The following is a 22154-nucleotide window of genomic DNA, read 5'->3' as shown; positions in this document are numbered from 1 at the left end:
TTTGAACAGCTAGCAGGGAAAAAAGAAGGCAGACTTAAAAGTCCATCCAGATAAGTAGGAGGACGAGGAGAGATTAGATTTGTGAAGTATAAGGCAGGGGAGAGTTTTTGAGAAGAGAGTCGTGAATAACTCTCAAATGCCACATTATAAAGGTTTAAAGTAGTCCTTGGACTTGTCAGGTATGGGTCTGTCTCATCAGTGGCTTGAGGGCTGGTTGCTCAGTAGAGTGATGAATGTGGAAGCTCGCTGGCAGTTGGTTAAGAAGGCAGTAAGTTAGGGAGTGTGGCAGTTCTGTACATGCATTACTATAAGTGGATCCAGAGAGTAATTAAGTTATTTCCATAAGAAAGGTAGTGTTTATATACTTCAGTGGTGATTATTTGTTTTTCCCCAGTTTCAATCCTTGCTATTGCCAAGGAGCCTGTGTGGTGGTTCTGCCCTTGCATGTCGGGGGAAATGGGGCATTAAAAAAGCAGTACAGGTCAGGCACTCTCTGTCCAGATTAATTTCTCAATAGACTTATGTGTAAATTGAAATCTTACGGAGTTGAATAAATTTGTGCAAATGGGATGTTGGTAAGAAAAAATTATTCAGTGATACTTGTTAAAGCATAGTAAGGAAGATTTATTCAGGACCATTGAGATAGGTATACAAACCACTGCAGTGGGGTGTGGGGATTGCAGGGCAAGGGTAGAGAGAAACTGGGCTCACTCTGAATACAGCATGGGCAAGGAGGAATCTATAGCCAAGGACCAGTGTGAGGGTCAGTGGATGGAAAATTACTAAGAGGAAACATCAGAGGTAAGGGGGATTCTGGCTAAACAGACTTAACAGGATTCTTGGTGGAGTCAGGCCAGGGTATTCAGACATCACCTGAGGGATGGTAGATGATGAGGAACCTGATCATACATCAAGGATGATCAGATATCGAGGTTGAGGGGATTCTGGCTAAACTGACTTAGCAAGGTTCTTTGGCTAAAACTGGATTTTACAAGGAAGTACATGGATGAGCCTAGAAGAAAGTTCATAAGCCCAAGTAAAGTTTGGCCAAGCAAAGAATCTTTGTCAACATGAGTCACATTGTTAAAAATATATGGAAATGTTAAAACTCTGTAATTCAGCACAAATTAGAAATTCAGCAGCTATGGATGATATTCCCATAGTTTTTTTGATGTTCTGAGTTCTTTTTTTCTTTATCATCAAGTCCAAAATGTCATGTTCTGAGTTATTTTTGTTTGTTTGTTTTAGAATCACAGTCTTACTCTGTCACCCAGGCTGGAGTGCAATGGCACGATCTTGGCTTACTACAACCTCCGCCTCCTGAGTTCAAGCGATTCTCCTGCCTCAGCCTCCCAAGTAGCTGGGATTATAGGTGCCCAGCACCACTCCCGGCTAATTTTTTTATTTTTACTAGAGACGGGGTTTCACCATGCTGGCCATGCTGGTCTTGAACTCCTGACCTTAGCTGATCCACCTGCCTTGCCTCCCAAAGTGCTGGGATTACAGGCGTGAGCCACTGCGCCCAGCCAACAATGTTCTGAGTTCTTAAAGCCAGAAACTTATCTTTGCATTTCTGTTGATAGCAAAAATTAATTCTATGAAAAGTTTGTGTGTGTATATGTGTAAATATGTATGTGGATAGCTAAGTATACACTCAGCTCTTACTATGTCCAAAGCATATGAATGAGAGGCAAAGGACTACATACTATGGGGATGAATGATTGTTACTTTACGTTTGGCCAAGATCATAGATCTTATAACAAAAGGATTAAATGTTTTAGTATTGATCCTGATAAACACCTGATTTTTAAAGAAGGGTTATAAGAGCTTATAAACCAAGGTTAAGAAAAAAAAAAAAGTGGAACACTGTGGTAAAATATTAATCTTTTTGCAGTAGATATATATTTTGTGAATTATCAAATTCTACCTAAGTTTATGTTAATTTAATCACTTACTTTCTATTTGTATAGTTTTGTGGTTTTCTAGTTTTGTGTTCTTGTTTTTGTAATAGGTGCTAAATATGTGAGTTTTTAAAATGTACTTTCAACATTAAGTAAAAATGAAACCATCAAGCAATTATTAAACATGTAAGACTAATAGTTCTCCTGAATTTATACCATATAAAATGAGGTCATGTATGTGGAAGTATTCTATAAACTAGGTAGCTAGAAATTAAGTTGTTAATTTTAAGTAGAAGAGAAATATTAAATATTCACTGTAAATTTTGAAAACATAATTAAGTTGCTTTGGACCAAAGGGGTCACATAAAATAATTTCAATTTTAGAAAATAATATCCATGAATATAAAGATCATAAGGATATACTGAAATATATATATATACATATATCTCATATATATATACATACATATATATATATATATGAGATACATTTTCTGAGTTCTAGGATGGAAAAACTTATTTGGACAGGGGATGGGGGAAGAGGAATGGCTTATGAGTTTCAGCCCAGTATAAATATAGCAGCAGTCTTATTTTTAAAAAATTGGACAGATACGTTGGCTCATGCTTGTAATCCCAGTACTTTGGGAGGCTGAGGCGGGCAGATCACTTGAGGTCGGGAGTTCGAGACCAGCCTGGCCAACATGGCGAAACCCTAGCTCTACTAAAAATACGAAAAAAATTAGCCAGGCATTGTGGAGCATGCCTGTAATTCCAGCTGCTTGGGAGGCTGAGGCAGGAGAATCGCTTGAATCCAGGAGGTAGAGGTTGCAGTGAGCTGAGACTGCACCAAAAAGAAAAAAAGAAAAAAAAAAAAGTATCATTTTATTTAGTATTTGTGGTAGCTCTGAGCCTTATTACTCTTTACTTGCACAATGTTTTCTATTGTAAAGCATGTATGTCAAAACCCAGAATCTGCACTGTCACTTCCTTATTGTAAATACGGCTCTGCTACTAAGATAACATCCCTGAAACAGGGTGTACATTTCTGAGGGTCTTGAAAAACAGTTTGAGAAGGGGGAAAAAAAGGTAGAATAATTTTCTGAGTTATGACTATTCTTTTAAAGTTCATTTCAATAAGCTATCAAATGAATTTCTATTTCAACAGAAAATCCAAAAATTCCTTTTTTTTTTTTTGCATAGTATCTAAATTGGCTCAGATTAAGTTTATTTTATTTTATTTTTTATTTTTATTTTTGAGACAGAGTCTCACTCTGTCACCCAGGCTGGAGTGCAATGGCACGATCTGGGCTCACTGCAAGCTCCGCCTCCTGGGTTCACGCCATTCTCCTGCCTCAGCATCCCAAGTAGCTGGGACTGTAGGCGCCCGCCACCATGGCCAGATGATTTTTTGTATTTTTTTTTTTCTTTTTTTTTTTTGAGAATGGAGTCTTGCTCTGTCGCCCAGGCTGGAGTGCAGTGGCTGGATCTCAGCTCACTGCAACCTCCGCCTCCCGGGTTCACGCCATTCTCCTGCCTCAGCCTCCCGAGTAGCTGGGACCACAGGCGCCGGCCACCTCGCCCGGCTAATTTTTTGTATTTTTAGTAGAGACGGGGTTTCACCGTGTTAGCCAGGATGGTCTCGATCTCCTGACCTCGTGATCCGCCCGTCTCGGCCTCCCAAAGTGCTGGGATTACAGGCTTGAGCCACCGCGTCCGGCCGATTTTTTGTATTTTTAACAGAGATGGGGTTTCACCTTGTTAGCTAGGATGGTCTTGATCTCCTGACCTCGTGATCCACCTGCCTCGGCCTCCCAAAGTGCTGGGATTACAGGCATGAGCCACCACGCACCGGGCCCAGATTAAATATTTAAAACTTACAATTTTAATGAATAGCAGAGATCTCTCATATTTGAACCAATTGATATCTTTTACTAAACTTTAGAGTTGAAACTGATTCATTAATTTTAATAGCTCTCTTTATTAATGATCTCAAATTTGGCTTGATATTTTAGATTAAAAAACAGTACTTAACAGATAAATTGAAAACAGTATTAAAATGTAAGAAGTATATCAGGATATTTTAGTGGGCTGTCTTTTTATTGTGTTCAAAGGGAATTGTTTGAACTTGAGTTAAAGCTTTAATTTCATGTCAATTATCTGCAAGTATCTTACGTAAAAAGAAGGTAAGTGAATTAAACTAACTAGTGACATTTATCTTTAACAACAGAGCACTTTGATTTGAAGAACAAAATTTTGTAATAATTGTGTTGAGTAAATATTTAGATGCAACCTTCTTAGTAATATTTTTATATAAAACACCTTTATTTTGATGGTATGGTACTATTTACACTTTTTATATATATTAATGCTTTAAGTAAGAGCAATGTCTATCTTCTTCTCCCTGTAAACTTAAAAGTAAACTAGCTGAAACAGTCATTGTTAGAAATCATCCTTGCCTAAATTTTAAAGAAAAACATAATTAAAAAACTACAATAGTGACTGAATTCTTTTAAGTCGAGGGACTGTCTTATTTTCTTCTGTGTTTATTGTTCTTAGTTTAATTAATATTGAATAGGTTTTAACAGTTAGGTTTTATATTTTCTCTTTAGATCTCCTCAGTATTGGTTTTGTCTATTCTGTTTCACTTAAATTATATCTTCATCTATAGGGGATTTTATATTCTGTATTGTGTGTTTCTTTAAATTGACCATGGTGAATTCTGACTGTGTAGGTATTTGTACCATTTAAGTAGTTAACTCTTTAGAAATGTATAGACTCATTTATATTTTTTATAATATTGACAGTGTAAAAAATATGGGAAATTTATTAATATGTTTAAACATTTGACAATACTAGCAAGTTATGTGGGCTTTTTAATTTTTTTAAAAAGATTTTAAAAGTCTGGGCTACTTCATGTTGCCCAGGCTGAACTCAGACTCCTGGGTTTGGCCAGGTGCAGTGACTCAACGCCTGCAATCCCAGCATTTTGAGAGGCTAAGTGGGGTGGATTGCTTGAGCTCAGGAGTTCGAGACCAGCCTGGGCAACATGGCAAAACCCCATCTCTACCAAAAAATTGCAAAAATTATCTGAGTGTTGTGGTGTGCACCTGTGGTCCCAGCAACTTGGGAGGCTGAAGTGGGAGGATCACTTGAGTCCAGGAGGCCAAGGTTGCAGTGAGCCAAAATGGTGCTACTGCACTCTGGCCCAGGTGACAGAGTGAGAACCTGTCTCAATTAAAAAAAAAACAAAAAAAATCCTCTTGAGCTCAAGTGATCCTCCCACATCAGCCTCCAAATAGTCAGGACTACAGGCATACACCACTACACTCTATAGGCTTCTTATGTCCTTCCAGTCAGTGTAATATTTTGAGGTTAATTCTTTTCTTCCCTGAAACTCTAGTTTTAGATCGCAGATATCAATGACTTTTTAAATTCATTAACATTTCATTTCTAGATATGAATTTCTAAAACATATATGATATTTTATAGATTTCAAAGTGCTATTGATTAATTTAGCTAACATTGAATACTTCCTGTGTGCTGAGCTCAATTCTATAATCAATAAAGGTTTCTGTCCCCATGGAGCTGACATCCTAGTGTTCAATATGCCATCATTCATCTTTCATAATTACCTCAGCCTATTTAGAACAAATGAGAGTGCTTCTGAAATATTGACAGCAAATCCAGCATAATTAATTTGTCCTATTAATTTACTGTGTAATAGCAGTACTTTCATACATTTCCAGAGCATTCTGGTTAAATTTTAGTTTTGTCCTCAATTACTAGCATTTGGTGAAATCTGCCCATATCTCCTTCAGTTTTATGAATTTAGATAATGTACATACCTTCTTTACCTTGTTCTTTTCTGATGGGTAAACCTTGGCTTATTTTTTAAAGCTGGTGTGGTGGCTCATTCCTGTAATCCCAACACTTTGGGAGGCTGAGGTGGGAGGATCACTTGAGCCCAGAAGTTCAAGATCAGCCAGCCTGGGTAACAAAGTGAGATCCTGTCTCTCTTAAAAAAAAAAAAAAACTAGATGTGATGGTGATGGTGTGTTCCTGTAGCTCCAGCTACTCAGGACTCTGAGATGGGAGGATCACTTTAGCCCAAGAGGTTGGGGCTGCTGTGAGATGTGTTTGAGTTACTGTATTCCAACCTGGGTAATGGAGAGAGAGACCCTTTCTTAAAAACAAAAAAATAGTTTTTTAAAGTCATCAGGAAACTTTTTAGATGAGTTATTCAGTGATTTAGTGTTGGTGGCTATTCTTTTTATTTTCTCCCTATTCTGAAACTCACTTTTCTAACTTCCTTAGTATGCATTTTAATAGAACTTTTCAAAATTCTGTTCGTACACTATACTCTCCTGGTTCTCAATTTTCTGACAGTTTTGACATTTCCATCTGTGTCTCCATTGTCTGTAGTTACCACAAAGACTTCGTCTTTATCCTTTGGCTTTTACTGTCCTGACTCTCAAAATTCACATACTTACAGTCTTATATTACCACTTATAAGCACTTTATTTCAAAATGTATTTTTTTAATGAATTTATCAACCATTTTAGTTCTTTTTTTTTTTTTTTTTTTTTTTGAGACAGAGTCTCACTGTCATCCAGGCTGGAGTGCAGTGGCACGATCTCAGCTCACTGCAAGCTCCGCCTCCAGGGCTCATGCCATTCTCCTGCCTCAGCCTCCCGAGTAGCTTGGGACTACAGGTGCCCACCATCATGCCCGACTAATTTTTTGTATTTTTAGTAGAGAGGGGGTTTCACCATGTTAACCAGGATGGTCTCGATCTCCTGACCTCGTGATCTGCCCGCCTCGGCCTCCTAAAGTGCTGGGATTACAGGCGTGAGCCGCTGCACCCGGCCTTTAGTTCATTTTTACTTTTTAAGTGTACACTATAGTGGTCTTTAGTATATTCACAAAAATTGTGCATCTATTACCACTACCTAATTCTAGAACATTTTCATCACCCCCAAAAGAAACTTTGTATTCATCATCAGTCACGCCCCCACACACACACCCATTTTCTCCTCCCTTCAGACCCTGGCAACCACTAATCTGCTTTCTGTATCTAGATTTGCCTATCTGGACATTTTGTATCGATGGAATGACACAACATGTGGTCTTTTGTGTCTGGCTTCTTTCATTTAGCATTTTCAAGGTTCCTCTAAGTTCTAGTTTATATAGGTATTGCATTGCTGAATAAAATTCCATTGTAGAGATAGCTACCACATTTTATTTATCCATTAATCAGCTGATGGACATTTGAGTTTCTATTTTCTACTTTCGGATGTTATGAATAATGTCACTAAAACAGTTTGTGTACAAGCTTTTGTGTGAATTTGTGCTCAGCTCTCTTGGCTACATACCTTGGAATGGAATTGTTAGGTAATATGTTAACTCCATGTTTAACATTTTGAGGAACTGCCGAAATGTTTTCCAAAGTGCCTAAACCATTCCCACCAGGAATTTCTCCACTTCCTGGTCAATATTTCTTAATGTTGGTCTTTTTTGTAGCCATCAGATGGGTATGAAATGGTATCTAATGATTTTGATTTGTATTTCTCTCATGACTAATAATCTGATAATCTAATGACTAATAATTAAGCATCATTTCATGTCCTTATCAGACATTTGTATGTATCTTTTTTGGAGAAATATTGATTTATATCTATTTGAAAAATTGGGGCCGGGCATGGTGGCTCACGCCTATAATCCCAGCACTTTGGGAGGCCGAGGCGGGTGGATCACGTGGTCAGGAGTTTGAGACCAGCCTGGCCAGCATGGTGAAACCCCATCTCCACTAAAAATACAAAAAATTAACCCGGCATGGTGGTGTGCACCTGTAGTCCCAACTATTCAGGAGGCTGAGGCAGGAGAATGGCTTGAGCCTGGCAGGCAGAGGTTGCAGTGTGAGCTGAGATCACACCACTGTACTCCAGCCTGGGCAAGAGAGAGAGACTTCGTCTCAAAAAAAAAAAAAAGAGAAAGAAAAAGAAAAGAAAAATTGGATTATCTTATCTTTTTATTGTTGAGTTGTATATTCAGGATATAATTCCTGTATCAGATAAATGATTTATAAGTGTTTTCTCTCATTCTGTGGTTGTCTTGGTGGTATCTTTTTTTGTTGATTGCGGTAAAATATGCATAACATAAAATGGACCATTTGTACAATTTTAAGTGTACATTTCAGTGGCATTAAGTACATTCACAGTGTTGTGCAACTATAACTGTTGTTATAGTTGTTCCCCCATTTCCAGAGCTTTTTTTTTTTTTTTTTTTTTTTTGAGGTGGAATCTCTCTTTGTCACCCAGGCTGGAGTGCAGTGACACGATCTCAGTTCACTGCAAGCTCTGCCTCCCGGGTTCATGCCATTCTCCTGCCTCAGCCTCCTGAGTAGCTGGGACTACAGCTACACCCGGCTAATTTTTTGTATTTTTTAGTAGAGATGGAGTTTCACCATGTTAGCCAGGATGGTCTCGATCTCCTGACCTCGTGATCTGCCCGTCTCGGCCTCCCAAAGTGCTGGGATTACAGGCGTGAGCCACCGCGCCCGGCGTTCCAGAACTTTTTCATCATCCCAAACAGAAACACTGTACCCATTAAATAAAAACTCTCCTTTTTCCCCTCCCCCAGCCTCTAGTAACATCTCTTCTACCTTCTGTCTCTAGGACTTTGCCTATTCTAGGTGCCTCAAATAAGTGGAATCATATAGTATTCGTCCTGATAGTATCGTTTAAAGTGTAAACATTTTTAATTTTGATGAAGTCCAATTTATCTATTTTTATTTTTATAAGTAATTTTTAGTAATTAAAACATTTTTAATTTATGTTGTCACTTGTGCCTTTGGTGTCATTTCTAAGAAGCCATTGCCTAATCTAAGGCCATGAACATGTATTTTGACCATTTTGAGTACTCTCTTACTTGATTCTCCCTTCTGTATTTAAAACATCCACCAATATAACTATCAAAGGTTTTATGGGAGGAGTTTTATTAAGTGTTCTGCTCTTTTTTGTTGTTGTTAAGATCAGGATAGTAGTTTTCAATCGGTAGAGTCTTCTGGGATTTTTAGTAAAATAAAAGTTCCTCAGCTGTTTTGTGTATTTGTAATAAACTTCCAGGAGACTTTGCATGATGTGGTTGAAAGAGTGTGGAATTAGAATAGTCTAGCCTAGTAATTAAGGGCATGGATTGTGGAGCCTAATTACCTGGGTGTGAATCGTGGCTGTGTCACTTCCTGGCTGATTTCGGACAAGTCACTTGTTCTCTCTGGACCTTCATTTCCTCCCTCATAGGACTATTGCAAGGATTAGCTAGGATATAGCTGTAAAGCATTTATAATATCTGTGGGTATATATAACTTAGAATATCTGCAAAGCACTTAGAATGGTTTGGCAATGATCACCATATAAGTATTAGCTGTTATACCCTTTAAGTCACAGTAATGTCATTTCTAGAGACCTAATCTAAGAACGTTATCAGAGATGTTACATAAAGATGTGTGTGTAACAGTTTCATCACAGACACTGATTGTAAAAATAACCACATATAGTCAGTAGACATATGGTTAAATAAATTAATGAAATTTATGAAATGTCATATAGCCATTAAGTCACATTGTCAAAAATACTTAATGCCATGGGATGATATCAGTGAAAATGTCAAAAACACAACTATATGTAGAATATGTCTCTAAAATTTTTTAAAAATTCAAGGCAAGGGGCTGGATGTGGTGGCTCATGTCTGTAATCTCAGCACTTTGGGAGACTGAGGTGAGAGATCACTTGAGGCCAGGAGTTTGAGACCAGCTTGGGCAATGTAGTAGGACCCCCATCTTTACAATTTTTTTTTTTTTTTTAGATTAGCCAAGCATGGTGGCTTGTGCCTATAGTCCTAGCTGCTTGGGAGTCTGAGAGGCAGAAGGATCACTTGAGCCCAGGGTTTGGAGGTTACTGTGAGCTATGATCATACCACTGCCCTCCAGCCTAAGTGACAGAGTGAGATCCTGTGTCTTAAAAAAAAAAAAAAGCCAGGTGCGGTGGCTCGCACCTGTAATCCCAGCACTTTAGGAGGCTGAGGTGGGCAGATCACCTAAGGTCGGGAGTTTGAGACCAGCCTGACCAACATGGAGAAACCTCGTCTCTACTGAAAACAGAAAATTAGCCGGGTGTGGTAGCGGGTGCCTGTAATCCCAGCTACTCGGGAGCCTGAGGCAGGAGAATCACTTGAACCCATGAGGCGGAGGTTGCAGTGAGCCAAGATTGCGCCATTGCACTCCAGCTTGGGCAACAAGAGTGAAACTCCATCTCCAAAACAAAACAAAACAAAACAAAAAACGAGACAGGAGAGTGGAATGTTAGTCGTGTAATGCATATAAAGCAATATGTTAAACTGTTGACAGTGGTTGTTCTTGGAAGCTGGGAGATGTTATTTCAATTCTTCTGTACTTTATTATATTCTTCTGATTTCAACAATGAGTATTTTATACTTGGAAAAACAAAGTAAAATTATTTTTGAAAAAGATTAAGTGTGGTGAAAAACCTCATAATGTGAATAGGAAACCTGAGTTTAGTACCAGTTATGTTATTAAATAGTTATAAACCTTGAATGAATTTTATCTCTTCCTTGAGGAGCACAGTTTGCTTATCTGCAAAGTGATGAGTTGGACTAAAATAAAGACTGTATGGTAGAGTGGTAAAGATCTGGAAGTCAGGAGTGAGGAATTAAGGATGATAGCTGTGGAGGTCACTGCATGGGTTCATATCCTAGTTTCACCTCTTATTACCTGGTAACTTTTGGCAAGAAATTTAGGTTCACTGTGCCTTAGGAGTTTTTTCATTTATAAAGTGCAGATAATAGTAATACCTCATGGGGCTGTGAGAATTAAATGAGTTAATATATGTAAAGGCATACATGGCATGGCACACAGTAACGACTAAATAAATGTTAACTAATTTTATTGGTATGTAAGCTCCTTTCTAAGCAGTCATTTATTACCAAGAATATTTTTAGTCAGGTGGGTTGTTTCTTAAATTTGTCTGTCATTTGAAAGTTTAACTAATTTTTTATTTAGATATTTTCAGGATTGCTGAGGCTATTTGTGAAGTTGAATATTGTGGACTTTGGACTTGCTTTGTTTACTTGTCTTGTTCTTATACAGGCAGCTGCTTTGGGGCCCTAAGTTACCTCATTGATGAGGGTATTTTGTAGTCCTTTTTAGCACTAAAAATCTCACACTTGATTTTCTAGAGTGTTTTCTGGCTCTTTGTTTTGAAACTAATGTTGTATGTAGCTTAATCTAAGTTGCATGGGCTGTTAGGTTGTAGCTATTTTCCTTCAACTGATGTTTTAATTTTAAATTTAGAAAATGGCATAAAACCCAAGAGAATACATATTATAGCTCAGTTGACTAGCCTATTCTAGGAAAAGCTAACATTATAACATAAACTCAGCTAAAAGTTGGTAAAGCATGACCTCTAGTTTAACTCAATTGATGCATAGATGTTATTTAACTTAATCCCAGAAAAAGAAATGTAGCCAAATGCTATTAAGAGATAAATCTAAAAATCACTTCCAGAGTCACCAACCATATTGAAATTCACTTTTGGAACTCTGAACAAAGACTGCAGAAATGTTACTTTTATAATATTATTTTATTTCACTGTCTATATGAGATAAGTCTTCAGTGAATAGTGACTCAGTTATCGTATTGCTTTGGAAATATCAGTGAGCAAGTCACTCTGGAGTACCTCACTCAGTTTATAGTTGCAGTCATAATAAAAATGATTATATTATTTCCTTATAGGGGTAAGAATGAAAATTATATTTTAATATATTTATTCTTAGATCTTCAGAAGCTCTCCCCATCTCTGCATGGTGTAGCTGCAGAAGCAGCCCAACGCAGGAGTCCAGTCATCATTTCTGTGTTAGAGTGTAAGTTAGAGTAATATTGCCAGGAAGCAAAAGGTAGGAGTTTGCCACAGTTAAGGGATACAATAACAGATATTAAGGGATACTTATCACAGATGTTAAAGGATATTCTTTGCTAATCGTAGTAACTTTTGTTCATTAAATATACCTAGCTAACCCATTACAGGTGTGAGGTATTGTGTCTTCTGGCTTGACAGTTAGGTAAAGCCAGCCCAAGACAGCTTGACTACTGGTGGAGGAAAAGGCTCTTGCCTTAGGGACTGGATTGTTTTTTAGGATGTTGTTTGCCTAAGGTCAGAGAATTGCTACCCTATGTGTTGCAGAGATTTAACTCTGCCTCCAAATTCCCCATGTTTACTTTTTGTATCTTCTGCTAACTTGGGTCCTGTTAATTACTTAGTATTTATATTTCTCTCCACATGTTTTCCTTTCTGAAAGTAAGAATTTGTGAGCTTTTCCTTTAAACATCTTGAGCTTTTTGTGTTTGCTGTTTTTTTTTTTTTTCAGTTAAAATTTCCATTTTTTAATATATAAGAGGCTGATAACATGTTTGCTTCTGTGGAGGAAAATTGGGAAGCTCTGGAACATCAGGACAATGTGTTTTTTATTGCACCACTGGACCTTTGGAACTCATTAAATTTTTTTCCCAACTTTTAAAACTTTATTTTCTGCCATAGTACAAACATATTCTCAAGCTTTTTGATTTGCTTGTTTTAACAAAGTTAAGAATACAAAGTTTCTTACAGTTGACCATGGATGTTCCATTGAGGCATAATAGTAAATTTACAGTCTCCCTGAGAATGATCTGATTCTACTCTGGAGGCTAAAGCAGGAGGATTGCATGAGCCCAGAGATTTGAGGTTTCAGTGAGCTATGATTGCACCACTGCAATCCAGCCTGGGCAACAGAGTAAGACCCAGTCTTAAAAAAATAAAAATCTACTTAAACTGGATCCACTGATTTACATCATAAACTTCAAAATGCAATAAATGTACTGGCCTAATTCTTCCAAAGGTAGTTTGGGATCAGTTGTATCAACATCGGTTTCCTTTCATTCTTTTTTTTGAGACGGAGTCTCGCTCTGTAGCCTAGGCTGGAGTGTAGTGGCGCCATCTCAGCTCACTGCAACCTCCGCCTCCTGGGCTCAAGCGATTTTCCTGCCTCAGCTTCCCAAGGTAGCTGGGATTACAGTCATCCGCCACCATACCTGGCTTTTTTTTGTATTTTTAGTAGAGATGGGGTTTCACCATGCTGGCCAGGCTGGTCTCGAACTCCTGACCTCAGGTGATCCACCTGCCTTGGCCTCCCAAAAGGCTGGGATTACAGTCGTGAGCCAACCTGCCCGGCTGTCCGTTTATTCTTTAACACTGGCAAGATTGCTATTTACCATTTTATCTTCGAGAAGCATAGTAGAGTCAGTCCTCTTGCTACTTGAATTTCTTCTTATGTACAACTGACTCCAGGATCACTTACACTGTACCTTGATAATGGTAAGTCTGCAGCTTCTTCAGTATGGTCCCCTTTCTAGATATACAACAGGCAAACTTTGTTGCCTCCTGGACACATAGAATATTCATTCTATCTATCTTAGTCCAGGTACAAAATTGCCTCTCTTACAGTAATCAGTGCGAGGTGCTGCTGTCTCAACAGATGCCCTTATTCCATAGCAGTTTTTTTCTCACAGATGAAAATATGAGGTAATTTCCACAAAGTGGCTGTATCGTAGGCCTCAAATATAAAGTCATTCAGACCTCATCTTTTCCGTTATACTCACAGGCCAAGCCAATAGCAGCTCCCAGGAGACCTGAGCTCTGACAATGCCATGGCACCTGTAGAAGTTCTTGGCATACATATGCATTGATCCTACTTTTCCTTTAGCACAACCTCCTCTTTGTCCTGTAAGCTCTGCAAGAATTTCTGGGACAGAAAGTTAACGAGTAAAGCTAAAGCCGTGAGCCTAACAGGCTGTGATGAGATGATCTCTGGAATTTATCCTGGCTTCAAGTCCTTCCCTTCCTCCTCATCCCAACAATCTTCCTGATATCACAAAAATGACAGAAATATGAATAATTTCTGTCATTTTTGATGACAATATACAGCAAATAAGCTGTATAAACAGAAGGGTCCATTTTTTAATTCCATTTGATGAACAGTCTGCATCATCCTGTAATATTTGAGTCCGTCTTCCCTGGTGAGCACTATTGTGATAGGAGAGCCCTCTTCCAACCATTGAGGTTACATTTCTTAATTTCAAGTTTGCCTCATTTGCAAAATTACTGAACGCTACCAGCACTCTGCTAGCTGGCTTCTGGGTGAGCCCACCACACAGGGTGAGATGGAGGTGGGCATCTTCCTCTCTAGTGCAAGCAGCAGTGGCCAGGATGTTGTTATACTCTGCACCAGGCTGCAGGCCCACAGACATTTTTGAAGGGAACATAGTATTCATGGATAGGCTATAATTTTCTTATCCATTCTTTCATTGTTGAATATTTACTGTTTTTACTATTTTTTTTAACCATTGTAAATCATGCTTTGCTCAGTATCTTAATACCCTGATCTTTATTCATTTTTTAAATTATTTCTTTAGGGTAGATTCTCAGAAGTAGATCAAAGAGCACATTTTTAATGCTCTTTTGGTATGCCTTGCCAAACTACTTTCCAGTAGTTTGTGCCAGTTGGCACAACAGGTTGTGCCCATTTGCATTCTCGTGATGATCAGCTTGTGAAAAGTTTCTTTTATGGTACTCTTGGAAGCACTGAATATTTATTATTTAAATACTTTTTGCTACATTTAACAGTAACAAATTGACTCCCTTAAATTTTTATGTTTCAAGGTTATTTAAAATGTGTGTGTATATTTATATTTTGTTGTTTTTATCCTTCCTCTGTTCATTGCCTTCTTAGAAACAGCTTCATTGAGATATAATTTACATTCCATAAAATTCACCTATTATAAACGTAAGTCAAATACTTGAAGTCAATGATTTTTTTGTAATTCTATACAGTTATGCAACCATCACTGTTATTCAGCTATAAAACAATTGCATCACTCCAAAAAAAATTCCCTGTGTCATTTGCTGTTAATTATATATCCCAAAGCCAGCCTTAGGTGACTACTAATCTGCTCTGTGTGTGTGTGTGTGTGTGTGTGTGTGTGTTTTGTTTGTTTGTTTGTTTTAAGATGGAGTTTTGCTCTCTCCCAGGCTGGAGTGCAGTGGCATGCTCTCAGCTTACTGCAACCTTCGTCTCCTGGGTTCAAATGATTCTCCTGCCTCAACCTCCTGAATAGCTAGGATTACAGGCTTGTGCCACCAAGCCTGGCTAATTGTTTAAAATATTTTTAGTAGAGACAGGGTTTCACCTTGTTGGCCAGGCTGGTCTCGAACTCCTGACTTCAAGTGATCCACCCACCTCAGTCTCCCAGGCTTGAGCCACCGTGCCTGCCCTGCTCTTTGTCCATAATAGATTTGCATATTCTAGAAATTTCAAACAAATAATGTCATATAATATGTAGACTTTGTATCTGGCTGGTTTCTTTCACTTAGCATTATGTTTTTGAGGTTCATGCATGTTGTAGCATCTATCAATAGTTAATTCATTTTTATTTCAGCTATACTATATTTTGTTTATGTAGTGTTTGATGGACATTCAGATTGCTTCCAATTTTTGATTATTATGAACAATACTGCCAGGAACATTTGTGTACAATTCTTTGTGTCTTTCATTTCTCTTGGGTAATTTCTCTAGGGTAGGATTGCCTGGAGCCCATTTAATTTTATGTAATTGCTTAACCACAAGAAAAGTTTCTTTTAAAAAATGGATGATAGCACTATACTTGAGAAGAAATACATAATTAAATGGTATAAGAGAGTTAAAGTGCAGTGATTGGAACAGGTAAATGAAAAGTTCTAAAACATGCGGTATGACTGTAGTAATGAAAACTACTTCAGAATTTATTGGTAGATGAGCAACTACTACAGTCTAAAACCAAGTGAAAGCAAATAAAAACAGTGAGCATCTAAATAAACTTTGAAAACTTTGATTCCATGAAAAATGACAAAAATGGAAATTGGGCATGTTTGCATTCATTAGGACAGAAACACAAGTATATAAGATATATAAATTCTCTTTCCAGTATTAAAAAAAGGCCATCAAGATTATGATAAATAGGCCAAGGAGTTAAGTAGTCAGTTTATTCAAGATGAATGCATGTACTCTAGTGAATAAACAGGCATTCCTCCTTGCTAGTAACTATAGCAGTAGATATTTTATAAATTTGTTGGTTATACTAAATTAACAAAATCAAGTTAGTGCTAATGCTAGAGAGGTTGTGATGACATTAACTTCATTGGTCTAGTCTGTGTGCCAAGTATTGTGGCAAAGCCATCTAGATCCTTGTAGATGTGAGATTTTGAAATAGCTTTCATTCTTGTTTGCTTGAATGTAATTTAAATATTTTAGTACTATATAAATAAAGGAAGAAATAAACCAAAAGATAAAACAGTTTTAGATTCTCCCATGTGCTGAAGTCAAATCTAGTCATGCCTTCCTCTCCGCTGTCTTTCTGTCTGTCTGACTCAAACTCTTGAGGCACACATCCAACATGGGTTTTTTTCTTTTTGGGCCAGAGAGCTGCATGCTTGCTCTGCTGTGTTCTGAATCCTGCTTTTCTCGCTCGCCTAAATCCCGAATCCAGTTGTTCTTTAATCCAGTGACTCACACCTTGGGAGTTTCCTGCACCCCACTCCAAGAAAATGCAATTAACTTTTCCATTTCAAGTAAATAATTCTGTTATGTCCTTTCTACTCTTTACTGATTTTGCTTTAAGTGCTCATCTGAAAATATGCTTCCTGTTGACTTTTTAAAAGTTCCTTGTAGAGTTCTTCTGTATGGGTGGGACCAAACATTTGTGAGTCACTCCCAGTTAGTATAGCATAGTACAGTCATCTTAAGAGTAAGTGATTTTTTAGTTTGACAGATTGTCCACCAGAAAGTGATAAAGTAGAGCCAAAAGCAAGAAACAGAACTTGACTCTTGCTCTATTTATTTTCACCTTTTTTCATCTTTTTTCATCTAACATCAAAGATTATTTCCATTTCTGATACATTTTTATTGTATTTGTATTATTTTTGTCTAATTACTAGCATAGGTTTCTACGTCATCCATGCTTAAATGCTTTTCCTTGTTATATGGGGCTGTAAGACATTTATACTGTCAGTAGTTGAGCTTACTTGAAGTCATAGGTGAGGAGGTAATGTGTGACGATTAAGAAGTCAGGAATGGGCCGGACGCGGTGGCTCAAGCCTGTAATCCCAGCACTTTGGGAGGCCGAGATGGGCGGATCACGAGGTCGGGAGATCGAGACCATCCTGCCTAACGTGGTGAAACCCCGTCTCTACTAAAAAATACAAAAAAAAACTAGCTGGGTGCGGTGGCGGGCGCCTGTAGTCCCAGATACTCAGGAGGCTGAGGCAGGAGAATGGCGTAAACCCGGGAGGCGGAGCTTGCAGTGAGCTGAGATCCGGCCACTGCATTCCAGCCTGGGCGACAGAGCGAGACTCCGTCTCAAAAAAAAAAGAAGTCAGGAATGATAAAATAAAAAATTTTCTATTTGTTTTATTGTGCTTGACAATAAGTTTTGACTTATTAAAAATACATTGGCCAGGTGTGGTGGCTCATGCCTATAATCCTAGCACTTTGGGAGATTGAGGCAGGAGGTCACTTGAGCCTAGGTGAAACCTCTCTACAAAAATGGTAAAACCTTATCTCTACAAAAAATACAAAAGATTAGCTGAGTGTAGTGGTGTGCACTTGTAGTCCCAACTACCTGGGGGGCTGAGGTAGGAACATCACCTGTGTCTGGGAGGTCGAGGATGCAGTGAGCCATAATTATGCCACTACTTTCCAGCCTGGGCAACAGAGTGAAACCCTGAATCAAAAAAAAAAATAAAAATAAAAAATATGTAGTACCAATTTACTACAATAATATTAATAATTTTCTTCACTGTAAATAATCTACCACTGTAAATGATCTTCTTCTATAGGTAGGGATACATCTGTGTTTGGTCTTTTTAGTCTTTTGTACTCAGATTGGCTTCACGACTTTAAGACCTCAGAAAGAAATGTCCCAGTAGGTTCTGCTAATTTTCAAGGAGTTAATACAACAGAATTAGAGAGTCTAGATTGTTATTTGATGTGACTTTTTTTGATCTCTTGTGATCTCTGTTGGCTTTTTCAAGTCATTATGGTTTCTCTTTGTATACTGGTTGGAGGTATTAGCCGTTGGCTGTTTCCCTGGCCTCTTGGATGGTACTTTTCCTGATTTTCCTTGTACCTTTTTGACGATATGAAATCCCTTCAAGCATTTTTTTCTACTGGTTTTTCCTCAAATGTGTGTTCCTAAATGTTCAGTCATTGTTTTCTCTGTTAGTGTTATTTTTGGATCATTTTATATATTAGAATAATTTTGGTGACCATTCAAATGTGGATGCTTTTTAGATATATTGAGCCCTGAAGCCTGAATTTTCTGCCTTTACTTACTTTACTTACTAGATGTCCTTATAGTGAATCTAAAAGCAACATATCTAAAACTGAAGTGATTCATTCACTATGCACCCTTGCTCCAGTATTTCCAAATACAGATACTGGTGTTATCTGTCCAGTAGCCCAAGCTACCAACTGCTGCCTTTATCACTGAACACATAGTTTCTGTCACTGAGCCCCTCTTACTGCTTCTAACACTGTCCTAATTCAGGGCCTTATGGTTTATTTCAGTAGCCTCTTAACTGGTCTCCAACTGTTTTAGTCTGGTACTCTTCAAGGTACTTCTTCATTGAATGAAATATCAGTTTGATCTCAGGACGTCCCTGCCTAAACCCTATAGTCCTAAGTTCTCTATCTGATAAGGGTTGTACTGCATGATATGTCCTAAAAGACTTGGGGACTGCTTACCTCTCTAGCCTCATCTCCTGTCACTCTCAGTCTCGTACATCACACACTAGTCCTCTCGACTCCCCTGACCAACCCCACACTATGCTGTGTCTTACCTTTGTTTTTCATGATGTTTCAATCCCCTCCCTGCTTCCGCTGACTCACTCTTACTCAGCCTTATGATTCAGCATGGGACAGCTCCTTCAGGAATCCTCTTAATTCTCAGGGTTGGGCCAAGTGCTCGTTTTCTCTTTCTTGTTAGTGTGTAAAACAGGGTAATTTTTTTTTTTTTTGTAAATTTTGCTATAAGTTCTGGGATACGAGTGCAGAATGTCTAGGTTTGTTACATAGGTATACATGTGCCATGGTGGTTTGCTGCACCTATCGACCTGTCATCTAGGTTTTAAGCCCTGCATGCTTTGGCCATTTGTCCTAATGCTCTCCCTCCCTTCATCCCCTGCCCCCCCGACTGGCCCTGGTGTGTGTTGTTCCCCTCCCTGTGTCCATGTGTTCTCATTGTTCAGCTGCCACTTATGAGTGACAACATGTGGTGTTTGGTTTTCTGTTCCTGTGTTAGCTTGCTGAGGATGATGGCTTCCAACTTCAGCCATGTCCCTGCAAAGGACATGATCTCATTCCTTTTTATGGCTGCATGGTATTCCATGGTGTTTATGTACCACATTTTCTTTTCTTTCTTTCTTTCTTTTTTTTTTTTTTTTTTTGAGACGGAGTCTTGCTCTGTCACCCAGGCTGGAGTGCAGTGGCACAATCTTGGCCCACTGCATCCTCCGCCTCCCAGGTTCAAGCAATTCTCTTGTCTCAGCCTCCCAAATAACTGGGATTATAGACATGTGCCACCACGCCTGGCCAATTTTTTTGTATTTTTAGTAGAGACAGGGTTTCACCATGTTGGCCAGGCTGTTCTTGCACTCCTGACCTCAAGTGATCCACCCACCTCAGCCTCCCAAAGTGTTGGGACCACAAGCATGAGCCACCACGCCCATACCATATTTTCTTTATCCAGTCTATCATTGATGGGCATTTGGGTTGGTTCCATGTATTTGCTATTGTAAATAGTGCTGCAGTACACATATGTGTGCTTGTGTCTTTATAGTAGAATGATTTATATTCCTTTGGTTGTATACCCAGTAATGGGATTGCTGGGTTAAATGGTATTTCTGGTTCTAGATCCTTGAGGAATCACCACACTGTCTTCCACAATGGTTGAACTAATTTATATTCCCAACAACAGTGTAAAGGTGTTCCTATTTCTGTACAGCCTCACCAGCATCTATTGTTTCTTGGCTTTTTAATAATCACCATTCTGACAGGTGTGAGATGATATCTCGTTGTTTTGATTTGCATTTCTCTGATGATCAGTGATGTTGAGCTTTTTTTCATGTATTTGTTGGCCGCATAAATGTCTTCTTTTGAGAAGTGTCTGTTCATATCCTTTGCCCACTTTTTGATGGGGTTGTTTGTTTTTTCTTGTAAATCTGTTTACGTTCATTATAGATTCTGGATATTAGACCTTTGTCAGATGGGTAGATTGCAAAAATTTTCTCCCATTCTGTAGGTTGCCTATTTATTCTTCTATTTGAATAGGAGTGGTGAGAGAGGGCATCCTTGTCTTGTGCTGGGTTTCAAAGGGAATGCTTCCAGCTTTTGCCCATTCAGTATGATATTGGCTGTGGGTTTGTCATAAATAGCTCTTATTTTGAGATATGTTCCATCAACACCTAGTTTATTGGGAGTTTTTAACATGAAGGGATGTTGAATTTTATCAAAGACCTTTCTGCATCTGTTGAGATTATCATGTGGCTTTTGTTATTGGTTCTGTTTATATGCTGGATTACATTTATTGATTTGCATATGTTGAACCAGCCTTGCATCCCAGGGATGAAGCCAACTTGATCGTAGTGGATAAGGTTTTTGATGTGCTGCTGGATTCAGTTTGCCAGTATTTTACTGAGGGTTTTTGCATCGATGGCATGAAGTTTTCTTTTTTTGTTGTGTCCAGAGTTTTGGTATCAGGATGATGCTGGCCTTATAAAATGAGTTAGGGAGAAATCCCTCCTTTTCAATTGTTTGGAATAGTTTCAGAAGGAATGGTACCAGCTCCTCTTTGTACCTCTGGTAGAACTTGGCTGTGAATCCATCTGGTCTTAGGCTTTTTTTGTTTGATAGGCTGTTAATTACTGCCTCAATCTCAGAACTTGTTATTGGTCTATTCAGGGATTTAACTTCTTCCTGGTTTAGTCTTGGGAGGGTGTATGTGTCCAGGACTTTATCTATTTCTTCTAAATTTTCTGATTTATTTGTATAGAGTTGTTTATTTTCTGTTGGTAGTTTGTATTTCTGTGGGGTCAGTGGTGATATCCCCTTTATCATTTTTTATTGTGTCTATTTAATTCTTCTGTCTTTTGTTTATTGGTCTAGCAAACTATCTATTTTGTTAATTTTTTCAAAAACTTAGCTCCTAGATTCATAGTTTTTCTTTGTAGGGTTTTTCGTGTCTCTGTCTCCTTTAGTTCTGCTCTCATCTTAGTTATTTCTTGTCTTTTGCTAGCTTTTGGATTTGTTCACTCTTGCTTCTCTAGCTCTTTTAATTGTGATATTAGGGCGTTGATTTGAGATCCTTCTAGCTTTCTGATGTGGGCATTTAGTGCTTTAAATTTCCCTCTTAACACTGCTTTAGCTGTGTCCCAGAGTTTCTGGTGTGTTGTCTCTTTGTTCTCATTGGTTTAAGAGAACTTCTTGATTTCTGCCTTACTTTATTTACCCAGGAGTCATTCAGGAGCAGGCTATTCAATTTCCATGTAGTTGTGTGGTTTTGAGTGAGTTTCTTAATCTTGAGTTCTAATTTGATTGCACTGTGGTCTGAGAGACTGTTTATTATGATTTTTGTTCTTCTGCATTTGCTGAAGAGTGTTTTACCTGCAATTATGTGGTCAGTTTTAGAATAAGTGCCATGTTGTACTGAGAAGAATGTATATTCTGTTGATTTGGGGTGGAGAGTTCTATAGATGTCTATTAGGTCCACTTGATCCATAACTGAGTTCAAGCCCTGAATATCCTTGTTAATTTTCTGTCTCGTTGATCTAATATTGACAGTGGGGTGTTTAAAGTCTCCCACTATTATTGTGTGGCAGTCTAAGTCTCTTTGTAGGTCTCTAAGAACTTGTTTTATGAATCTGTGTGCTCCTGTATTGGATGCATATATATATTTAGGATAGTCAGTTCTTCTTGTTGAATTGATCCCTCTACCATTATGTAATGCCCTTCTTTGTCATGACTATGGACCCTGGCCTCCCTGTGCTCTTGGTGGAGGCAGGGAGCAGGCATGAGCCCTGCCCTTCTGGGCACAGCTGCAGCCACCCAAGTCTCAGC

General features: G+C 38.4%; 1 protein-coding gene and 1 pseudogene across 11 annotated transcripts in view; one reads left to right on the top strand and one right to left on the bottom strand.

Moving 5' to 3' along the window:
* The window catches only part of SLMAP (sarcolemma associated protein), a 179472-nt gene that overhangs the window by 33396 nt on the left and 123922 nt on the right, over nucleotides 1–22154 (top strand). The window lies entirely within an intron of this gene.
* LOC111532836 lies at nucleotides 13189–14256 on the bottom strand (annotated as a pseudogene).

Source organism: Piliocolobus tephrosceles, chromosome 2 (assembly GCF_002776525.5).
Source record: "Piliocolobus tephrosceles isolate RC106 chromosome 2, ASM277652v3, whole genome shotgun sequence".
In the NCBI taxonomy this organism is placed as follows: Eukaryota; Metazoa; Chordata; class Mammalia; order Primates; family Cercopithecidae; genus Piliocolobus; species Piliocolobus tephrosceles.
Note: the sequence above shows the minus strand (reverse complement) of the source record. Positions and strands in the feature narration are given on the sequence as shown.